General features: G+C 35.8%; 1 protein-coding gene across 2 annotated transcripts in view; it reads right to left on the reverse strand.

The window, feature by feature from the left end:
• The window catches only part of LOC149541855 (small RNA-binding protein 11, chloroplastic-like), a 49,738-nt gene that overhangs the window by 22,308 nt on the left and 1,507 nt on the right, over positions 1 to 25,923 (reverse strand). The window lies entirely within an intron of this gene.

Raw genomic sequence — 25,923 nt, forward strand, 5'->3', positions numbered from 1 at the left:
AAGTCCTCAACCCATTTGCTTAGTGATGGTGATGCTCCTGCCCAATTCTTTTCTGACAATGCTTTCACCCCTTCGACGTGTTTCCTGCAAGGAAATTCTCCGTAGTTAAATTATAAATTATTTAATCATAAATAATCATAATGGTTAATTTTCATCACAATTCCATGAATTCGTGATTAACAATCAACTAACATGTTATCTTCACTTCAAATCATAATGACTACCTATCTTACCATTTCGCCAAATTATAACAAATTAAACTACCAAATGACTTCATGCGAACCTCAACAGCTATATTTCAAACTAGGTCAAAAATTGAGATGTAACATACCATTCCCCTTGTGGTTCATTGTCCTCGATGAGCTTGTAATGAACATTATAATGGAGTATTTTAAAATTGGAATGTAATGTACCATTAAACTGCCAACTGACTTCATGTGAACCTCAACAGCTATATTTCAAACTAGGTCAAAAATTGGGATGTAACATACCATTACCCTTGTGGTTCATCGTCCTCGATGAATTTGTAATGAACATTATAATGGAGTATTTTAAAATTGGAATGTAATGTACCATTCCCCTTTGTGTTTCATTGTCCTCGATGATTTCTAAGTTCACTTTACCGTACTTGTGGTTGTCTTGGCATCATTTGAGCTAATTCTATTTCATGTTCCTGTCATGCTCATGTAGGCACTCACCATATCATTAGTTTGATTCCATATTGATATCTTTATTTAAGAAAATTTTCATGGTTTAATAACAGAAAGATAAGTAATCAAAATTGGAATTCTTCAGCTAGCAAGTTCTAGATCACAACTTTGATCATAATTTAAATCACTTATACGTACCATCTGGCATATGGCACTCATTAATGGGTAGATCATCCTTGCAACTTACAGATCACCTGGAAAGGTTAATAGATCCATGTTTTCCATTTATGTAACTTCGGTCTTCATGCCCATCTCATAACATTTCATTAGAGTAAACATCTCGTGATAGGATGATACAAAACAACTCAGTATGTAAAGTCAACACTATATGTGTATTGTTCATGAATAACAGTGTCTCAAGGGGTAAAACATGATTTACTATGCAAGATCATCATACATCTAATCAAGACCATAAGCATCTAAAACAATTTCTCATAAGATTCTTGTCAAGTAGCTCATCATACAACTGTAAGTATTTGGGAATTTATCTTTTCCGTTTCTGTGACTTAGGCTTTCATGCCCATCTTGTTAAAAATTTACATTTGCAAACAAGCATTCATAGTTTCAATTATGCAAGTGTGTTTACTCCATACTGGAGCACATAATGATTTTGTCATTTAATCAAAAAGGATCGTGGTTCACAGTTTTGTTTTCCTTCAGTTCAAGTTCAAATAGGTAACAATTTATTTCTGCCATTAATTGCATAAAGAATTATTTGATAACATTTTATCAAGATTATAGAAACTGTTTTGGATTGCGCAAGCCTCTGCATCTAGACCCAGTTTAATCTTCTCATTCTCTACTGAGAATTGTCCCCCCCTCCTGGGATAAGGCACATGTATCATTTTGGTCCTGCCATATGAGAAATCAGGTGGTTTGAGTGTCCCAACAGTTATTTCCCAAATAATTGAAGCATCTGGACAAACAAAAAAAGATTTCATGTTCGCCACATCTGCCTATATCTACCCTAGCCAAGGATTTCAAAGTTGGGTTCGTAAACCCGATCTCCACCACTCGACTTGCCAATCAATTTTATCTTCTTAATTAGGTTTTGTCTTTATGATATTATAGTTTATACATTTGTCCATTTTATATCATTTCAGCCTTCCCGTCTATTCTAAATGATTTTCCAGTTTTGATTGCAATATTCAGTTATGCAAAATAAATCTTTTTCATCATTGCATTTTCAGTTTCTCAAAAACAATGTTGGACCCAAGGTTTCAGCGTTGAACCCAATGCTTTGATACCATATGTAACATCCCATTTTCCTGGGTCTTAATTAATGAATAACATACTCAAAGAAATACAATTATTACTTCAACTTCAAAGGAAGTCAGTTAAATCACTTAAATAAATTTTTTTAACTAAGATCTAAAAAACACCATCAATGAAACTTACTGTAAAAGTTAAAAACCAAATCCATGAAATTTGAGATCGAAATCAAAACTAGAGATGCTTCTGCAACCACCCGAGTTAGTCCACAAATAACTCTATAACAATATCACAAAATGACTTCCATCCAAAACTGTTAAATTAAAATCAATTGACATTACCACTGACTCAAATAGGGCTTCCAATACCATGGATTCAAATAGGGTTTCCAATACCATAGACCTAATTAGGGCTCTTGATACCACTATATCTTTTAGGATTCCAGTTATCACTCAATCAATTAGGACTTCAAATTCCTTCCCTTTTGATTACTTAACTGTTACAGTAACTCAAGATCAAGAAATATACTTATATTCGGTATTCATATAAATGAAAAACAATCCATGAATCTATCTATTGCATCTAGGTGTAACGATGAGTTAACTCAATTAATCTTACCTTCTTGCATATTAATCATAAAATTGACAATAACTGTTTCCGACAACCAATTGAATGTATGGCTTATCTTTGTTTGATGCACATACAACTTATGGAGAGGTGAAACATTGTCAAGGGCTTAACCACCCAACCTCGGACCAAATCTTATCCCCATACGACCTCTAATGAGAAAGACCCTCCCTACCCGAAATAGACAGGGGTCATCTTGCCATCCACTGGGCATCCTGGTATTTTAACATACAACTTGGCAACAGGAGATCTTAATTCATGCATGAGCTATTAATTAATTCATATTAAAAATGATAAATATTGTTATGTCATAACTGGTACTAATTCATGTTATTGATGATTCATTTTTCTCACCTCATCACCCATCTCCTTGGCTACACAACTGGGTGAGTCCCAGGTTTTCGGAATTCTCAGAACAACTGGTTCTGTCAAATATACAAGAACATTTCATGCATCCAACATTTCACAATCTATGATGTTCTTAAAGGATTCTAGAATTTGTTTCTAATTTCCAGTGGCATAATAATTTATAGATCCATACCATGGTTACTTGCTAGGAACAAGGTTAAATTTAAAGGTGGTCAATCTATAAAAGTCGAACTAAATATCATCATGATAAATGTTGAGAATTGCTGCCATGAATTTCAATGTTATTGTACTTTTTAATTCAAGTTTTATTGTATTTGGAAAACTCCCCGCAAGAGATACTATTTAACTCTTTTTATGATGATTCTAGAAAACTATGAAAGTTCTGAAGAAAATCATTATCAATTACATTGATTATACAGCAAAGTTTATAATGTGATCCTGAACAAGAAGGAACCTTTCTAAGTCTAGCCGACTGCTATAGAAAATCGAATATAACCTACAATCTATTGTTATGGAGTTCATGAAAGCCATCAACAAGTATAATGATTCTAGTTTTATTATTAATCTATCTTGACCTACCCGACTAAGGATGGATATTCAACTAGAAAAGAAAAGAGTTGGAACATATTTGATTTATTTTCTGACCTATCATTATGTACTGATTGAAAATAGATATTATACTCAGTGAAAAACGAATCAAGAATTACAATGCTTCTATGGTTTCCAATCTTGGAATGAGAAATCCAACTGCAGTCGGCTTATCCTTGAAAGAGAGAAAAATAGAATCAAGACCTGTGACTTGCAAAAAGAATGTGGCTCTTCCTGCCTTGGCCAAAACTCCTATTCACCCGTTAACTTGAGACTTATTTGCAGATTTCTATCACTAGCAAACTAAGGGAAAATCAAGGCAATAATGGTTTATGAAAATCAGAATGATTGTTCAATTGGAAAAGGTTATACTCGGCTTGAAAAAGTAGACGCAATGCAAGAAGAAAAAGAGTTGTCTCAAACACGATACATGATACTCTTTTTAATGGTCAGTCATGACCCTTTGGCTACCATCGGTATCAAGATAATAAATTATTTGAATTCCAAGATGACCATTTGAATACATCATAAATTCAAATTTAAAGAGAAGAAAAATAAAAAGGTTGGAAGAGAAGTTGGAAAGATTGAAAAACAATTTGAATTGCCAAATATCAAATTAATTATGCCAAGTGTTAATCAATTAAAACCAAGAATATTAAAAAGAAAGAATAGAGTTGGAAGATTATAATTCGAAAATTATAATAATTCAAATGTTATTATAATTCGATCATTATTATAATCTTATATGTACATGTAACATCACTTTATTAATTATTAAATTATAATCGTGCCAAATCATTTTTATATTACATGCATGTATATAAATATTTATTAAAATAATATGATGAAAGATAAATTAAAATCCTTTGAGATACATTTAATATTTTGACCCAATTATTTTAATTAAATTATTTATTTAAATAACTCATGCGGGTCCCGCAAATGTATCATGTTTCAAGTCGCCACGTCCTCAACCCATTTGCTTAGTGATGGTGGTGCTCTGCCTAATTCTTTTCTGACAATGCTTCCACCCCTTCGATGTGTTTCCTGCAAGGAAATTCTTTGTAATTAAATTATAAATTATTTAATCATAAATAATCATAACGGTTAACCTTCATCTCAATTCCATGAATTCATGTTTAACAATCAACTAGCATATTATCTTCACTTGAAATCATAACTACTAACTATCTTACCATTTCGCTAGATTATAACAAATTAAACTGCCAACTGACTTCATGTGAACCTCAACGGCTATATTTCAAACTAGGTCAAAAATTGGGATATAACAAAAGATGAATGCATTCAACTTAGTTTGCAAGCTGCTGAGTTTAAAATTGAAATAATTTAAATTACATTTGATCATTTGAATTTGTAGTTGCAATTTTTGTATGAAAGATGAATGAATTATGAATTACATTTTGTTTGGCACTACTAGGGAAGCCTTAAACTATTTATTGTTTATGTAGGTACCTATAGCAAATGGACTCGAATCATGTGAATGTGAGAGCAAGTATGCGAGAATGTACATTCGACAGCCCTTGTCAAGTTGATCAAACTTGATTTTATGGCAGATTAGGAACCAATAACTGTGCTTATAGATGAGCATATTAAAACTATATTGGGTTTTGCACCCTACTCAAGTGGGTATGAAAACATAAAACATTTAAAGTAATTTTTAAAATGGGTAATTTTGAGTAGCTTGTACCATATTAAAAATGCACTTGCATGTATTTTGACTGTATTCATCAGTCAAGTACACATCCACAATAGAACATATCCTAATGCATGTGAAAAGTTTTATAGAATTTTTAAAAATTTGTATTGGTCATAATGCAAAATTTATATGAAGGCTAATGTGTGCAAAAGGTGAACAATCATTGAACATGGGTGGCTACTAGATCTTTTCCCCTAGAACATATTATTGTGGAATAATATTTTGTTGAGGGACATGCCATTATATTTTGAAATTAGAATTAGAAATTAGAATTATAGTTACACATTAATGTTACAACAACAATATTATTAATAATATAACAAGCTCATTAATGAGCTGCAACAATTGCAACAAGTCTATTTGAAGACCTGCAACTAACCATCTAATTGACTGCATACAAGTGTAAACATACGCTTTATTCCATCATTATTCTAATACACCCCTTAATTTCCAAATCAGAAGAATTTGGAGGTTAATTCTATAAATTATAATACAGTTCTTGATATATAAAGAAAGGGAGAGAAATATCTACACAAGCAACCTTGAGCAAGATACACAAATAGAATATAATGGACATGCTTGCTACAAATTTATCAATTGATTTGCCTTTCTTCTGAGGTGATATGTCTAATTTGATTAAGTCCTCATCGAGCTCACCTTCAAAACACCACTAGAGCCTCCAAGGCATAAGAAGAGAATGCCATAGAGACAAAGTCTCAACTCGATACAAACTCTATGTGTGCTGAATCGTAGCCACAACGGAGACACCTCCAGTTTTATGTTGTTGATGCATAGGTCGAGAAGAACCAGCCAAAGACCAGCACAGTGGAAGAACTGTGAACTGAAAGGTATATCTATCAATGGTATCACAATAATAACTTCTATCTTGATCTCAAACTTATGATCAGATTGCTGCTCCTCTAACATAGCATGCAAAAAAAGATCAACAAGTTTATACAGGTCTTTCTGCCTTGAGCAATTACTTTATCCCAGTTTACATCAAAAACAATGCAATCTTTGCAACAATGTTGAGCTAAAATGTTAGATTTTTTAAAAATCTAGCAGCTAGCTAATACAAAGTAATTTTTTGTTCAAACCTAAAACCAACCTAACATTTTGTATAAATAGTTTGATTTCATTATTGAATGCAATTTCGACATCACCTATCCCTTTGACTATATGTAACTTTTTCTCACCGAGAAAAACAAAAATCCTATAACAATCACATACCGATATTTTTGGCACATTAAGTGTTTGGACACCCCTGAATAAAGGAGCCAATAACAGCTTTTTACACTATCTAGAGGAGCCACATTTTTTCATGCGTTCAATAGGAGATCAATGAATTTCCTAAATCTAGTGTCATGGTACCTTTGAGAGCTGAACTCTCTAGTTCACCAGGTCAACCTATGCATCAACCTTAGATTGGCTCTCCACTTGTCTATCAAAGATGCATGACTAAATGTCTTTCTGCTTCAAATAAAACATTAGTCAAGATATTGCCTTCACAAAATTCACCTAAGACACATCAGAGGCCCAACTGGTGTTACTCCACTTTGAAAGGTGTAAATGAGGATGAATTTCATCCTTCAAATCAAGGAACTCAAAGAAAAGGAAACCAAATTACTAGTTCAGCTATTGATCGTGTTCTTTTTAGTGTGTTCTTTTTTCTCTATCTTCTGATTTTTTTCAAGTTTCTGAAACACAAAAGATTTCTCAGGCACAAGATTTTCTGTCAAATGACAATTGCTTTGATATGGTATCGGAGCCTCACTATTGAGAAACTTTTGTTTGCAATGTTGTATCTCGATTGGTTTTATAATGTCCTGGTCATTGCCACTGCCAATGAAGTTTTGTACTCACTATATAAATCTTAGGATTGCAAACACAAGCTGCAAGATAGGAGGTGACAATTTGAGAAACATTGCTCATTGTCGGGCACTCAAGACTCAGAGTAACTAGCTTGGAGCTCATATTTCCAAGAGAATTGCCTTATTCTATTTCTTTGGACTGGCCTTCAACAAAGGTTGCATGTGCAAGATTGTGCATCAATGTGAGGGCACAACAACAGTGTAAGGAGGCCAGTGAGCAGCCTTTTCTATATAAACTAAAAACAAAAAGTTCAAAGTGCTAGAACTTGTTGATGTCAGTTTTTTGTACCACTACATAACATATAGCAATTGAATATCTAATATGGACTATCAAACACACAACTCCTCTCTTGAAAAGTTAATACTTATGAAGACATAAGCAAAACTCCAATGTTCTTTACACCTGTGGATACTAACTCTATATATCGATGTGATTTGCTGGTAATCACATAGGCAACCTTACACTATTTGTTTGAGGACAACTTGGACTTTTGGTGGGATCATGGTGATGGTGATGATTTTGTATGAGTTCCAAATGATGTTGATGGAGATGGTGATGGTGATGGGGTGTGAATGTTCTTGTGGCTTACTCTTTCTGAACTTTCCTTCTTCAAAACTCCAACTCCTAAACTACTTGCTATTCTACTCCTACTCCTATGAATGGAAAGACTAGCAAATGGACGGGGATCAAATCTAATAGAAGTTTATCAGCGGCTCTACCTTCATAGATGCAATGATTCAAAGGAAAAGGAACTTGTTTACCATACAAGGCTTCCCAACAAGCCGCTAGGATGCTAGTGGCCTAGTTATAGATCCCTATCAAACATCTACTAATGCTACCATGCAACTATCCATCTACTTTTCTCCACTTAGCAACTTCTTGAAATGAAATTTATTTAACAACTTCAAAATGAAAATCTTATTTTAACTAGTGGAAGTAGAAACCATGCAACAATGCCAAAATTTCTTAATCACCATGCAAGTCACAACAATGAGAAAGAAAAGCGATTTTGGTATTATCTTAGCAACAATTTTCTCCGACCCTTTACAAATGAGAGAAAATGGCCTTATATAGAGGCCAAAATTTACAACCAACGGTAGAGATAAAGTGGCAAAACCAATGATCCAGATTGGATCCTAGAAACACTAATTAGGGTTGTCACCCCATTAGCCAATGAGAATCTCATCAATGGACCAATGAAAAAAAAAAAAAAGTGGCAATCAATGAGAAGGCACCAAAATGGTAACCAATCAAAATTAGACACTTGTCCTATCCTAGAAGAACGAGAAATTGTCACTTGGGCTTACATCAAATGATCTTCTAATATAAATCTCCCTTTTTATTTCATCCTTTTAGCCAAGGAAATGAACTTAGCTAGCCTTTTGTTGACTTCCTTCATGGAAGGGCAAGGTGTATGTCTCATCTTGAGCTCAACTGAATTCATCATGCTGCTTGCTGCTTGTAGTGTCTTCTCATGGTCCTCATATTCCTTGGCATATCTGATAAAGGCATTGAGGGAGGCAAGGGTGCCCAAATGTTTCTTCTTGATAGCAACCTTCCCTAACTCATCCAATCTTGATCCCAACTCTGTCTCATTGATGCTCTCCTCCTTGATATCTTCAAAATCAAGTGTTGCCCCAACGTCGCTCATCATGGTCGAAATGGAAGTGTCAACGCCTGGGCAGTGCTGTGCAATTGCATTTTGTATTTCCTCCAATGTTCTCAATCTAGTAGTGTTACCATGCTTTTAGCATCAACATTCTAAACTTTCTCGTCAGCTCGTAGAGGAAATTTTGGTTGGGATGAATTGCTAATGATTATTTATAAATTGTGACCTGTGAAGAAAATAGTGTTGTGGGGGGTAAGTTGAACTTGAACTATCAAGTTCATAACTTCAACTTCAAGGTTCAAGTTCAAAATCAGTTTTAGTAGTTCAGATGAATGCAAATTTAGAAGCCCAGTTTTAAAGTCTAGATTCATGTGGGGAACGCCATTAAAGGTTCAAGAGTTCATTGATTCAGAGATTCAAACTTCTAGTTTCAAAAGCTCCGTAATGTGTGCTTCATGTTTTCTTTTTCAAAAAACATGCCCACTATTTGAGAGTTAGTGGAATTTAATATGTCATGAGACCTCAGATTTAATAAGCATACCAAGATGTTAATGAGATTCTTAATTCATAATGAAACCACTCTAAAGACCTGATATCTTTCTAAAAAGAAGGGTCATTGTTATACACTTCTTATAAATGTGGACCATGTCAATGATATATGAAATTTATTTAGCACGGTGCCTATGAGAGCATATGAAAAAGTTTGTATTTGGGAACAACAAAAAAGATGTAACTGTTCTACAAATATATCTCAAGTGTTGTCAATGGGAAATTGAACAAAAGATGCATGTTGCTTGACTAAATGTTTGCAATGGCAGTGAACCATATAACATAGGTGCTAAAATTCAGAGGTTCGTTTCAGAATGTGTAAGGCTATGGTGTCAGTTCCCAGGTTCAAGGCTCGGATTCACCAGTGCAAGCCAAGAGTTTTCATTTAGAGGCTCCAATGACGAGGATAATATGAAAACACAACCATACCTAATCATCTTAAATCGTAAGATAAATCATGTTATCATTGTATGGTTGCAGAGCTCGAGTACAAATGAAAAATCTGGATGGTGAATACATTGACAAGTTACAATTAAAATAAATGTCTCTGAATTTGTTAATCATGGAGATGGAAATAATTAGATACTAAAACTGAGTGTATGTTTCGATGTCATTGAATGGGATGGTAACGTGACACGCATGCCCTTCACATCGCACATGGGTTACCGGGCACATTACGTGGACAGATTCAGACACACAACCCGAGCATTGGATCATCCATTTTGTAACAACTACCGAGCGTGTAAGAAAGGTTGCACTCAAGCAAGGCGTCAATGATAAAATTATCATTGTTATCAATGGACTGCGGTGCCAAAGACAAGACAGTCCCATAGAATTCGACCAATGAAAGGAGTACCATTTCAATGTTCAAATAACTAGTTGTTCGGATTGCAGGGATTATCAACAAGCACGGAGACTCACAAAAGGAGAAAAGTCGAGTGTAAGCCGTGGCAATACAAGATGCCTCCACAATCCTTGGCAAAGGTTGTTTCTAAGAGCATAATTTGCTTACAGGTTTATTAAGAATCAAATCTCTCAATTCCGCAAGGAATGAAGTATCGAAGCATGTTGGCCATCGACTAACCAAATGCCGTCGTATGTTGATGTTTGTTAGTCTCACAGGTCTTCTCCAAACATCTTGATTTTGTCACCTTTTGCCAAGGCCAAGCTACTAAAATCTCTGGATGAAGCATGCATCCTGGAGATAATTATCTATTAGCTTAGAGATACCGTATTGTTCTAAAACCAGCCCATAAAGCTTGGAGCACGCACTGGCCTCCTATTGATCATGTAGGAGTTAGATTTCCCGATTTAGAACTTTCTAAAACAAAAGAAGAAAATTTTCTTGACATGTTCTCAGATGACAAGTCAGTGGCACACTACCATTTAGGTTGTAGCTCGAATGATAATTCATCAAATGAAAGTGATACTGATTCAAGATTTCACCTAAGAGAGTTGGCAACAAATATTCAGCAGCAGACAAGTTTTCTCAGAAATTTGAAAAGACAAAGAAATGAAATCACACACATGGATTATAACAATGCCAATGTCTAGGAGGGACCAACTGAGCATAAAAACACAGAGGAGAGTTTCTTTGAAACAAATGAATGGTTTTTGATGAGAGACGGGCCAACACATTGTGATACCATAATTGCATATAAAACCTATATGCAGATTATCAAGTCAGCAAGAAGTATATCTTTATAACAAATCAACCATCATAATATGTCGGGTTTAATCATTTAACAGATATAGAAGATGGTAAGGGAAAAGTGAGAGTGGTAAAACAAATTAATGCATACGTCGATTGGCCTTCTCTATGTAATTTAGAGATAAGAACGAGATAAAGTACATGTGCCTCGAGTATAACTAATTATGACAGATCAGCTCCATGTGGCTTTTTCAACCAAATGATACATTATGGTTATTAGAAAGTTCAAAAAAATAATAATCTCTAAGGAGTTAGTCATCGAAAACAAGTGAAAAGCCTAAAGAAGAGATTTTATCAAGAATCAGTTGCTAGAATAATGGAAAAGTTACAGGAAAGAAAAGAGGTTAAATAGAAGACAAAGAATATACAAAGGGTTCTTTTTTCAGGAGGCGAGAGTTCTACAGCTGTTGCTACAAGGAGAAGATATTTCTATTTTGTAACAGGGGAAGCAGTTTTTCTTTATGCAGATTGACTGTGATAAAGGGATTGAACAGTACTATTATTGTTTTATCATGTTTCTGAAATAAAGAGGGACATAAGTGTGTTTGATTTTATAGTCACATACATTTATGTTTCTAATTTGGAAGGATTTTGAGTCCTTTTATTTCTGTTTTAGATGCAATTCTTTATTATTATGTCGGATGTGATATATGTAATCTTGTGGTTATGTATTCACGTTTTTGCATAAAGATATTTACAGCTTTCTCTCCCTCTCAATTTTCTATGTAATATGAAAAGCATGGTAGATAGTCCTGTGGCTATTTACTGGTTTTTCATTCATTACCAGTTTAGCAATCTGATAATCGCATTTATTCCATATTGATGGATGAATGTCTGAAAAATCCTTCATGTCTTCAGGTTAAAGACATAACCAAATATCACATTCATTGAATATCTTTTACAAGGGAGCTATACCTCTCAATTCAGAGGAAGATTATCAATAAAGTGATAACCTATCCAATTGTTAGTACATTTTGTTATTCTTTTGAAACATATTGAGTCATTGTTTGCATTTCTATTTGAAGGACAAAACTATTTACTAACAGGTAGTCAAGGCAACAAACCAAGACTCAACCGTACTCAATCCTCCTTCATCAACCAACTTGGCCCTTTCCAAACATTTTTCTGGTAGCCCAATGAATGTCTGTAGCCTGGGAATGGCTAATCTTTGACTAGAAGGAAATCCTTCCGCTCCACTTCAAATATTCTGAATTTGTCTCTAACAATCACTAATAACCGGAGTGTCAAGATAAAGGAAGGCAAGAAATTTCGCCCGTCTTGGATTGTATCATGGATCTAATCCTTGACTTCATGCAACTAAGCCGATATCTCTTCTATGTTGCTCCCGCTATCTTGAGGAAGGGTTGCCTGGTGCAACTGTTAGATAGGCTAGCAATCTCTCCAATATTTGTTCTCAACCTCCAACTTTATGATCCTTTCATTTGCCTTCCTCGAAGCTATACCCTCCTGGATCTCCTCACATTCCATGTCATCTGTGTTTCTTCTCAAGTCATGCTCTATTGTTTCATATTCCTAAGCTGCAATCTCATACAATGCCTTGTTAACCATTGGTATAGCAATCTGAACCTTTCGGTGACCATCGTTGTCACTCCTAATCACCTTTGCCACTATTTTTGTAATTTGTCTCTGGTTCTCACTATCACCCTTTTCTACTAATCCTTGGATGTCTTCAATTGTTCGGACAGTCACTACCTCACCTCTTGGCATAAGCATTTTCCTTAACCATAGTGGTGCAGTGCATCTCCCCAAATCTAGATCTGGTTCGATTAGTTGATCATCACCAACGGCCTCGGGCACCTGGCTTACTTCCTCAATATCAATTGGCCCATCTTCTTCTGCCATATCGTCTCCATGTTGATTCTCTGAGGGAGGAGAGTACTCGGTGTTATCACTGTGACCACTTGATTATGAATCGGAGCTCACCTCTACCGCGGCCCTTTGTTCACCTGTGTTATCTTCTTGGCCTCTAGCCTCAATTATGCTTTCCCTTGATGGCGCTGCATTCTGCCTCTTCGCTAGAGGTTCTGGATGTTCTTTACTTTTCCCAACCTCCAAAGCCCTCTTCTTGCTTCTAACTATTTCTTGCTGCTGGCTACTTCCTTCACCCTTCTGTCCGACTGATTCCATTGGACCATCCTTTGGCTTCATCTTCTCATAAGTAAGGTGTACCCTTTGACTTTGTAATTTCCTCAACTTCCCATTGTACCACGAGTCGGTATGCAAATCAACTGCTCTTGTAACCACCTCCAAGGAAGGATCCTGGTGATCATTCCAATCCACTGGATTCAACTTTGTTCCCTCCACTGTATTATAATCTTCTCTTAATACATTTTCATCATCTTCCAGTTGATCGGGAATATCAAGGCCTCTCCATCTGATATCTCTCATCATGTTCACTGACAATCTTGAGAAAGCTAGCTTCCTCACGTGGAAGTCATCCCGTGCATTGGCCCAGAAATCTTCTATGGTAGAAACATGTTTGAATGCATTTCTGTGAGATGCCTTGATAAGACCATTAGGATCGAATCCTTGCCTTGCTCTATACCATCCTAGATGACACCATTCCAATTCTTTCTTGGCAGCTGCAAAGGCGACGGGATTGGGGCAACTATCATTGCCAATTCCGAATGAGAAGGTAATGCCTATCTCACCTTTGAGTTTCATCGTTCTATCATAATGCTCAAGTTGCCTACCCAACTCCATCAAAACTACCTTCTCGGGTGGGTACCTTGGAAGCCTCTAGGGACAAACTGTGCTTCCTGCTACTCTAATGTATGTGAATTGCGGAAACTAGATGAACCAACCTCCATATTTCTTAATCTTTGCTTTTGCCTCCGATGAGAGCCTCTTAGGAGGTGTCCCTTGTAGTACCCTTACTGTCTTCATGGCAAAGGCATCACAAAATATTTTATAGTCTTTGTTGTTGTGCAAATGAAGCTATGGGTAGCATTCATGTACCAAATATTGCCCTAGCCCATTGCCAACTTTTCCTAAAGCCTAAGTCCCAGATTTTCATACAACCTCGCAATCAAATAGAACAGATAGGACGCCATATAGAATTGCTTTTGGTTTTGCACGGTCCTAAGTTGCAATTCTAGGTTCCCGTTTATGATCCTAGCCCAATCAAATCTTCTTTTTCCATTTTCAATTTCATCAATAAAGAAGTACATCCAGTTTTCAAATTGCATACCTTGAGCTAGGCCCATGATCCAGCTGAGGAGCACAATGAGGTCGCCATATTCTGACGTGGAGTCTGAGACGGTAAGCCTGGATGATCTGGTGACTCCCTTCTTTCCTTCATGTAGGCAATCCTGCTTTAGATGCATGAAATAAGCCTCTTGGTTATCCTAAAATGACTTGGCTGCCTGATCCATCATTATCATTGTCATGCTTTTGTATTGGAGAATGTTAAATGCTTCCTCGATCACCTGTCCGCCAATGTTGGCCAACACTCTTTTCCCTTCATCAAAAATGATGGATTTGCTAACCAAATCAAACCTGGATGCACATTCCATAACCAATTCTAGGCAAGGCAAGGTAGGAGGGAAGGCCGCCGCGTGTACAATTCCACTATTGTATATCTTCTTTTCCATGGGGGATTGTCCTTCCTTCAATCTATTCTTTAGCTGTGTCATGTTAATTGTACCAATATTGGTATCAGTTATTCGCCTCACTTTTGAGAAGAAGGTGGTCTTGGGCATCATGTCCTCTTTGTCTTTCTTGGTGTTTGTTCGCTTTGGGTTCTTGATTGCACTAACATCTACCATCCTAAACACTTATTTCTACCCCTTCACTCTAAGTGATATGGACTACCCTTATCGATCTCCAACCTTCTTTCTATCGATGGATTTTAACTTATTTCTGCCTCGCCAAGTCCTATCACTACACTTATCAATCTCCAATCTTCAACCTAGGGGTGGGACTAACACTTATTCCTGCCTCTTCGTTACCTTAGGATGGACTACACTTATATCTCCCAACTTCATTTCTAAGGTGGTCTAGCTTATTTCTGCCTCGCCAAATGCCCTATCATGGATTTTACACTTATCTCTCCAAACTTCAACCTATAAATGGGATGATGAAGTGGTGGATGATGAATGCAAGAAGAACATAAGGGAAACAAAAACCGAGCAAAAACAAAGAGTGAAATCCGCTTAAAAACCACCTTTCAACTCTAGAATGAATTGAATTTACCTTTACCAATAGCTAGGTCTTCTTTGAAGTTTGGACCAAATTCTAAAGAAAATTTGAATCTCCTTGCAAAATCAGAATTCTAAGCTCTTTGAAACTGCCCACACTTTGCCACCAATTGGGTCTTGGACCAAATAATTTCCTCACAAATAAAATCACCCAACTTCAAAGGCAAAAAATCACACCCCTTAGAGGAAATCAGACCTCCACAACACTATCCAAATTCTGTCCAAAATGCCCTAGAAGTTGTTGCCAATAAGACCCTAACATGCACATGCAAATCACCCAAAATGAAAGTGCTCAAATATGATGCATTTTCCTGCCCTATGAATATTGGAAATGACGCCAAAAGATCAGATCTGAAAATGAATCAAATACTGCCCAAAACAGTCCACAATGGAGGTGCCAAAACCCTAGATGCTTGCCCAAAATTGCCAAAAATGGAGTGCTGAAGAAGTAGTGCCAATACTATCCTCTCTATCGCCAAAAGTGGATGTTAAAACATGCCTCAAAACCCTAGTTCGCTGCCCATGAACAGATCTGATATGCCTTTTAAATGCCGCCACAAACCCTAATTTGCATGAAAAATTGCCATCATGGAAGGCTGAAAAAAAAATCGCAAGTGTGGATGCCAAGAAAGTCACCTCGAAACCCTAGTTTGCATGCAAAATCACCAATGTAGGAGTGCTGCCAAAAATCACAAGTGCTGCCTTGGAGAAGTTAACCAACTTGGAGTGCAATTATGGGAGGAGAAAGAGGGGGGAATCCCCTTTACAAGAACTTTTTGCCTCTAACCAAAGGGCCGACCTCCTGCATGATATTAAATGGGGGTTAAACACTCATTAAATGGACCATTTAAGACAAAATTGCAATTAATTGTTCTATTAGTGGATTAACTTATTAAAAGAAATGGAAATTAAATTGCCTAAAATTGTAAATTGCAAAGGGAAAATTGAAATGATTAGCCATTAAGAATTGAAATTCTCCCCTTGATGAATTTTGCAATTAAAATCACTTTGAAGCGAAATTTTAGAAGCCTAAAACCACATTTCAATTTCAACTCAATTGCCCTCTAAAAATTTTGTTAGCTATGTTAGACCTATGTTCCCTTGAGTTTCTAGTATGGGGACGACGGGACGGGTTTCTAGGACGGCAAATTTTTTTGCCAATTTTGGGGATGAGGGGGGATGGCAAACGGGGATGGCTATATATATATAGGGAAATTTTAAAATATACACTGAAATTTGCAAATATACATGTCATTCATATGAGCATGTCATTTAAACATTATAGAACCATAACATACAACATTTGAATGCCATTTAGGAAATAATATCCGATTTTAGTACCCAATTGTCAAAATGCATATCAATATCAGTGAACACTAAACAATGAACATTAACAATTGTCAATATCATAATGTCATAATGATAAACATGATAAATCTGAAAATCAAAATCAAAATATGCCCAAAGCTATAGGCCCAAAGGATAGAGGACTGCTATAAAGTAATAAGTATCAATGTATCATAATCATGTTCATGTTCAACATAAAAAATAAAACATAGAAAAATGAAGCAGCCTGTTGCCCCTATTTTGCCTCTACTACCTTTTAAGGCATTTGGAGGGGTGGGGCCAACCTAGCCGACAAAGTTGGAGGCTTTAAAATATTTTTTTATGTTAAACTTTTTAAATTTTATGCAAACAAAAAAGGGGGACGGTCAGCTGTACCCGGTATGGAAAGGGGACGTCTAGAAATGGATGAAATGGATTTCAATTTTAATTTTTTCTAATTGCTGAGATAAATTTATTTTTGCAAAATTTGGATTGAAATTGCAAGTAAAAATTGGATTTGATGGAAAAAAATCGTTTGGAATGATTTAAAATGGTCTAACACTATGTTCCCCAGGGACGCGTACCCAACCTAAAACCCGGCGTTTCAGGGACGGGGAGGAGGGGACGGGTATGGCACGTCCCCTAGCCATCCCCAAAAAGTGAAAAAATGCTAGAGACATCTCGAAAACTTGGGGATGCCAGAGGGAAAAAAGGGGGACAGCCAACCGTTCCGAGACATCCCCTGCATTTTTTCACTTTTTGGGGATGGCTGAGGGACGTCCCATACCCGTCCCCTTGTCCTCGGGACATCCCCATCCCCAAAACACTGGGTTTTAGGCCAGGTACGTGTCCCCGGGGAACATAGTGTTAGACCATTTTAAATCATTCCAAACGAATTTTTTCTATCAAATCCAATTTTTACTTGCAATTTCAATCCAAATTTTGCAAAAATAAATTTATCTCGGCAATTAGAAAAAATTAAAATCGAAATCCATTTCATCCAAAAAAATCATTTTCACCAAAATTTTCAAGATTTTCAAAACAGTGATATCCAAATTTGATTTTGAAAACATTTTAAGTTTTTCAGTTTTACCAAATTTCCAAAATCCGTTAAGTCCCAAAATTCACAATTTCATCATGCCAAAATATCATTACAAAAAAAAAGTTGTCGTTTGGAATTTGTTTGGCCTATGGAAGAAACTACCAGTCCATGAAAATCGATATTAAGTTGACACTGGGTGAAAACAAAATGAAAATGCCTAAGGGGCCCAACGGCGAATTGCCATTCTACCGAATCCAGGCAAGGCTAAAATTGTCAAGGCGACTAAAAAAAATCAACACCACCAAAATTTTAGGGAGATGGTGTGAGAACCTCACAACGGAACCATGTAGGCATAGCAGCCAATCATAAAGGACACCTTGCAGCAACATAAAGAGAGGTTTGGGTATGGAGATTGCAAAACAAATGAAGGAAGGATTGGGCCATGTTATCTCTAACCAAACTGACTCTGCGTCATATGCTAGCAACTTCCAAGGATTCAATGCACCTGGCAAAAGAATGCTTAGGCACATCAGCAACAATAACAGAGTTGCACAAGAGTTTGAAGGAGCTCTGAATGAAATCAGTCAAGCTGCTCAGATAAGAACTGAAGGCAAAGCTAGTTTAAACTTACGGACCAAATGTCGCACAGCCTCCTGATTACTTTCTTTGATTGTGTTGGTATCTTATCCATTCCTGTAAGTTTATTATAGTCTGAACCCTAATGTTTAGGGTAACATTTTTTATTTTAAAATGGTGTAATTAAAATATTCATTGTGCTATCTAAACCCTACCCCTTGAACAAGGAGTATCTTATAGTGACCTCCACCCAACACATTTAATCTTGACATTTCGGGCATTTTGTTTTCTACACATCTATGATATGTTTTCAGAAATTTGGTTTGGTCTGGCCCCAGCTAATCCCCAAATTAACTATTTCCATAAACTACAACAGGAAAGCCTCATGCAATAGCATCAGCAGAAAACGACAGTATGCTTTGGTATGCAAGATACTTGATTATCTGTATTTGTCTTTACTAAAATAAGTCCAATATGGTGAATAGACTTTCATCCATGCATAAATTCAATGATGTCTGCACAAGATGCCGATTGGGAAGACAAATGCAACCGACTCAGCCCCCATTTTATATTGATAAAGTATAGAAGACCACGTGATTCTTGGACCTGATTTATGCTAAATTGTGTGGCCCAATGAATTGACCTATTGTTTCTGGAACCAATTATTTTCTATTGATTTTCAATGACATTCTGTAACATCCCAGATTCCTAGATCTAAATTAACATATAACAAACTCAAAGAATACAGATATTACTTCGTTTTATAGGAAGACAGTTATATCATTTCATGTTCATGTGAATAAGATTTACTATCAAAATCAGTTAGACAAAATTTCTTAACTTAAAAACTTGAAGTACCATCAAATGAAATTATTATAGAAATTGAAAACTACATACCTTGGAAAACTGAGATTGAAATCAACTAGGGATGCTTCTGCAACCACCTAGGTTAGTCCACAATTACCTCTATAACAATACCACAAAATGACTTTTATCCAATATTGTTAAACCAAAATCAAATGATGATTATCAATAAATACCATTATATAAAATTAGGGCATCACATACCACTGTATCAATTAGGGCATTGTTTACCTTCGGTTCATTTAGGGCTTCTGATACTGCTATCTCACTTAGGGCTTCCACTACCATAGATTCAACTAGGGCTGATTCAAATAGGGCTTCAATACCACAGATTTAATTAGGGTTTCTGATACCACTGGATCATTTAGGGTTCCAATCATCTCTCAATCAATTAGGGCTTTAGATTCCTTTTCCTCCAATTACTTAACTATGACAATATCTCAAGATTAGAAATATGCTTATATTCAATATTCATATAAATGAAAAGCAATCCATGATTCTATCTCTTATATCTAGGTGTAAAATAATAGCAACAATAAAATAACTCAATTTAAGCTTACCTCCTCATTAATTAAGGTAATATTACCTATTTTCCAATTAACAATTGAATGTATAGCTTAACTTTGTCTGACGCACATTTGACATCTTGGGGAGAGGTGAAACATTGTTAGGGGCTTAACCACCCAACCTCGGACCACAACTTATCCCCACAGGATCTCTAACGAGAAAGGCCCTCCCTACCAGGAATAGGCAGGGGTCATCTTGCCATCTACTGGGTTTCCTGGTAATCAACTCACGATACGACTTGGCAACAAGAGATCACTATAATAGGAATATGCATGAACTATTAATTAATTCATATTAAATGATAAATATTGAAATGTCATATCTGATACTGATTCATATTATCACTGATTCCTTTCTCACACCTCATCACCCTTCTTCTCGGCTACACAGCCGAGCGAGTCCCAGGTATTCGGGATTTTTAGAGTAGATGAATCTGTCAGTTATTCATGAAGAATACATACATCCAGCAATTCATACTTTGTGATTACATAATTATGTTCTTAAAAGATTGTCAAAATTGAATGTTAAATTAATGATTTCTTTTCCGCATTCTTGTAGATTAACTCCACCTCTTCACCATTTCATGGCTTCTCTGCCGGTGAATTCCTTAGCGCTTTCAGATTAAATATCACAAAGATGCTTTACACTTTCTTCACCACATACTAGCATCTTAGCCTGGTGAAATCCTTGGTGTTCTGATTTTAATATCCTCTCTCAATTATATATATATATATATCAGGATTGAATCCATTTGGAATGATAACATTTATGCCAACGAATTCAGACAATTTCTATTGAGTCATCTCACATATTCGTTTACAAATGGATAAGAGATCGGCTGACTTTTTGTGCATAAAACAATATCATACTGTCACAAGAAATACGATAGACTGTGTAAGGAATATCATACCAGGAGAATGTCAAACTTGGAAAAGAAAAAATGATTTCTTTATGCTAATAACAGTGTCTTATTATTTCAATGGAAAACGATAAACTTAAGAGAAAGAAACGACAAGCTTTATGCCAAGTCAATGCCATAACATCATATGTTATTAAAAAGGGAATTGATGATCAGAGACGTCAGCTTAAGGAATATATTTGATAACAAACTTAACAGAAAGAGAGTGTAAAGGAATCCACAAGTTGCCTTACGTGACTCTGCCCGATTGTCTGCAATGAACCTTGCGTTTAGAGATGTATTCGCCAACCTAATATGAGACCTTCTTTCATTTGTTTATTTCCTTTGAGAGAATTAAAATTAGAGTGATTTGTCAAATCTCCAGTTGAAAATGGAGCAGCCAGCCAAGATATCCATGTGCTCACTTGTCACTCGATGTTTTATGCCACAAGCATCTTGTTGCACAAGGTTAGCCAGCAAAGGCATGAATTTGTAGGCTTGTATCATTCTACGCCATACTCTGATCTCTGCAAAGCTACGGGTTTCTAAAATTGAGCTTTCTTAGGAGGACATGGGCACAAGTTAAGATCAAGCGGCAAAATGAATGTTCAATCAAATATCACCAAATGTTTCGGGTAGACTCTGCATACAAAATAAGGATAACTGGCAAGGAGTTCAATTTCTCAAAGATCATGAAGGATGAAAAAGAAAAGAATGCCGATAATCAATCAAGAAATTCATAAATAAGAATAAGCTAGACTTTACGGCTTCCTTTAGTTACAAGAAGCTATTTGAATACCTCAAAAAATTCAAATTAAAGATTAGGAAGAGAAGTTGGAAAGATTAAAACTCAAATTGCCAAATGGTTAAATCGATTAATTATGCCAAGTGCTATCAAAAAGAAAATAATATTAAATTGAAAAGAATAGGGTTGGAAAGTTATAATTCGAGAATTATAATAATTGAAATGTTATTATAATTCTAACGTTATTAAAATCTTATATGTACAAGCAACATTACTTAATTAATTATTAAATTATAATGGTGCTAAATCATTTATACATATATGAATGTTTATAAATATTAAAAATAATATGATGAAAGATATATATTAAAATCCTTTTATATATTTTAACCCAATTATTTTGATTAAATTATTTATTTAAATAACTCATGCAGTTCCACAAATGTATCCTGTTTCAAATCACTAGGTCCTCTACCTGTCTGTCCAGTGATGGTGATGCCCTACCCAATTCTTTTCTGACAATGTTTCCACCCCTTCAACATGCTCCCTCCAAGGAATTTCTCAGTAATTAAATTATAAATTATTTAATCATAAATAATTATAACAGTGAACCTTTCATCTTAATTCCATGAATTCGCAATTAACGATCAACTTGCATGTCATCTTCACTTGAAATCACAATGACCAACTATCTTACCGTTTCGCCAAATTATATCAAGTTAAACTACCAATTGACTTCATGCAAACGTCAATGGCTATTAGATCTATAAGATTTCCACAATCCATGACAATGAGTTTTAATTTCTGGATTAGATTGTGTATAATTTTTATCATCAACATTTCGGACCATGCTACATGATCCATCATCAGGATGCAAGAGAACAGGAAGAACAAAGATCTATAAGGATCCATAATTTTTTTGTTCATCCTATTCTCTTGCATCCTGATGATGGATCATGTAGTATGATCCGAAACGTTGATGGTAAAAAATTATACACAATCTAATCCAGAAATTAAAACTCATTGAGGTTTATCCATAATTTTTTTGTTCTTCCTATCCTCTTGCATCCTGATGATGGATCATGTAGTATGATCCAAAACGTTGATGGTAAAAAATTATACACAATCTAATCCAGAAATTAAAACTCATTCTCAATGGCTATATTTCAAGCTAGGTCAAAAATTGGGATGTAACACATTCCTAAGAAAATGTGTGCCTACATCTTGAAAACTAAGCTTAGATGTTTCTCTTATCTCCTAGCACACAATAGACCCATCAAGTGAGTATAATTAAGGGAAATTTTCCTCCAATCACTTCAACAAAATCTGAAATGAGAATGATATACACAAATTGTGTACAACTTCACATACTCTACAACATAATGGAGCTGCAGATTGTTATGGAAAAGGCGATGTGCATGATACATGGCTGGAATATACCCTATCAGTATCGGAAGGAAGCTGTGAATACAGTTTTTTACATGCTTAACTAGAGTCCTCATAAGGCATAGTAGAATATCACGCCTGAGAAGCATGATCAGGAGGCAGAATACTAGTAGGTGCCTAGAATATTTTTGATGTGTTTCTTTTGCAATGAATTATGAACAGAATAGGAGTGAACTAAATGCTAGATGTAAAAAGTATATTTTTGTCAGCTATAGGGAGCACTTAAAGGCATGTGAGTTGCCTGATGTCTCTACGAATAAGTCTGTGATTATTAGAGATACAGTTGTATGTGATGGTAAATCATAAAAAGTTATGTATGAAGAACTAGATCTGTTGTAAACATTGAAGAAGGCTCGAAACACAGCACAAGCCGAGAATATCAGGTTCTTTGCTAGCTATGTTACTAACAGGCAGCCTGAGCACGAGACAAGAATATCAGTGTTTTGTTAGTTGTGTGTGTTAGCTTAAGAAGGCACCATCAAAGCTAAGCTCCAAAGATGTCGGCTCATTTTAGAAACAACCACACAAAGTTTAAAATGTGAAGGTAGCACCATCAATGCTCAGTTCCACTGACTCAACTCAGAATTTCGGACACATACATGAATCTAAAATAGATTGACCTTCTGGTTGGCTACTGTGTGTGTTAGCTTAAGAAGGCACCATCAAAGCTAAGCTCCAAAGATGTCGGCTCATTTTAGAAACAACCACACAAAGTTTAAAATGTGAAGGTAGCACCATCAATGCTCAGTTCCACTGACTCAACTCAGAATTTCGGACACATACTAAATGCTAGATGTAAAAAGTATATTTTTGTCAGCTATAGGGAGCACTTAAAGGCATGTGAGTTGCCTGATGTCTCTACGAATAAGTCTGTGATTATTAGAGATACAGTTGTATGTGATGGTAAATCATAAAAAGTTATGTATGAAGAACTAGATCTGTTGTAAACATTGAAGAAGGCTCGAAACACAGCACAAGCCGAGAATATCAGGTTCTTTGCTAGCTATGTTACTAACAGGCAGCCTGAGCACGAGACAAGAATATCAGTGTTTTGTTAGTTGTGTGTGTTAGCTTAAGAAGGCACCATCAAAGCTAAGCTCCAAAGATGTCGGCTCATTTTAGAAACAACCACACAAAGTTTAAAATGTGAAGGTAGCACCATCAATGCTCAGTTCCACTGACTCAACTCAGAATTTCGGACACATACATGAATCTAAAATAGATTGACCTTCTGGTTGGCTACTGTAGTTGTGTGGAATATATTTTACTAGCATACTTAAGACTCGTGACAAAGTTGTCAAGACTCGGCTTACACCCAGAATGCTTGAAACTCGGGAGGTGCTTGAAAGCTAGCTTAAAGGCTTGTAAAGGGATTCTAGAGGGCTTCAAACCCCATGTCTTCATATGGCTGCTTAAGTCTCCTTTGGGCTTATAAATGAGCAGCAAAAGTGTCTCCATCTAATTTTTTAATTAGCACAAAAGGATAACTCAGAATCTTCTCCTATTTTCATGGAACAGCTGTTGCTTAACAATTAGAAGTACATTTTTTTTAAAAGGAGGGGTTGAAGTTATGCGGTGACTGCATACTATAAATAAGACCAAGTGTCTTCACAATTTTTCCTCCCTTCATTTTCACAATTGCCTCCATTTTTCTCCCTCCATTTTTTCTATACATGTATTATTATAAATACAAATAGTTACCCTTCATATTTCACCAACCATGGGTGTTGCAGACTTGATGAAAACTATTTCAGAGACTCTAAATTTGGAGGTATGTGTTGTTATGTGGAGCCTAATCAGAACCAGAGGTCAATTTTTCCCTACTTCATTCGGCATGGTTTTCCCCCAGATTTGTCTACGGGAGTTTGGGGGTTTGAGGGTTTGGGGGCAGCACCCCCAAGATGGGGTCAAGGGGCAGCACCCCTTGCAGAGTCTTGGGACAGAGCCCCAGACGCGCTGCCCTGAAAGCTCAACTGACTTTATTATTGTAAAAAGCGTCAGCTGTTATTTTTCTATTGGACAACTTATTCTAGCGCTAATTTTGTAAGTGGCAAAAAGCTTGTATAAAATGGCTTAGGGTTAGGGATTTCATAATGTATGATGAGATTGTAGCTTCTTGTAGCGGTATTGAGCTGTAAAGCATTACAGATTGTCATCACTGGATAATAAGAACATTGGACTTGCTGTTTGGTGGACGTAACCCAAAGATTGGATGAACCACGTTAAATCTTTGTCTTGTGTTCTCTTATGTGTGCTTTATTATTTTCTCATATTGATTATATTTGCATGTAATTGTTATTTCTGTCTCGTTAATCCTAACAGTATGTATATCATCTGTTTTTATTTTCTCAATCTTTTAAAAACCTCTTTGTGTGTTAAATCTCTGCATTGAAATTCCACAGTATTTTTTTTATCCTTTGTTTGAACAAAAACTTTTCAATTACAGTGAGCATCATTCATAATTGTTCACGTTTATAAGGCTGCTATTGAAATCTATGTGACTGGTCATGATAGAAACTGTGGATTCTATAAATGGGCTGGTTGTGGGGCTGTGTGGCCTTTTCCTATTGTCTTTACAGAAGGCATCAATCCTCTCCTTTGATTCCATGCCTCTGCTGAAGTTTAAATTGACTTGAATCTGCCTTTGATTTCATGCCCCTGTACAAATCTGCACCTTTCTTAGGAATTCGCCTCTAATTAACCTTAATTCACCTTGTTACGGACATCTAAGAAATATGGCTTCCAAGGTCCAAGGAAAGAATTCTCATTATAAAAGTCATGGAGGAAAATAGTAAATATGTTGATCAAATTAAATCTGTAATTTGTAACATACCATGCTTCACAATGAGTGGAAATTAGGGAATGTGTATATTTTTTTTGGGAGAAGAACTAAATTTGTGCACTAGAAAAAAGCTGTAGAGCTATGAAAATGTTTTTACAAGTAAATAATAATTATTCAAATGTTATGTCTCCTTACTCATACAGGATGCTTATGAAGACTGTAAATAATGGAAGAAATTTCTGAAAGAGTTTTCCTTTTCAGCCAGGCGGTATAAATCACTTTTTTTAATGCATGAGATGGATACACTATGAAACTCAGAATTTTTTGCTAAGAAATCATGTCCGTAATATTGAGAATTAACATATTTCAAATCATTAATAATTAAAATATAATTTATTATTAATTCTTTTTTATAAGTTGACTGATAAAAAAATAAACAGAATTATTAATATTCATGGGGCCACACGCTCCACAAAATGCTCCTTAATATGTT

The sequence above is a fragment of the Cupressus sempervirens genome, chromosome 8, assembly GCF_028749045.1.
Source record: "Cupressus sempervirens isolate cs-2001-9-10 chromosome 8, ASM2874904v1, whole genome shotgun sequence".
NCBI classification, from domain to species: Eukaryota; Viridiplantae; Streptophyta; class Pinopsida; order Cupressales; family Cupressaceae; genus Cupressus; species Cupressus sempervirens.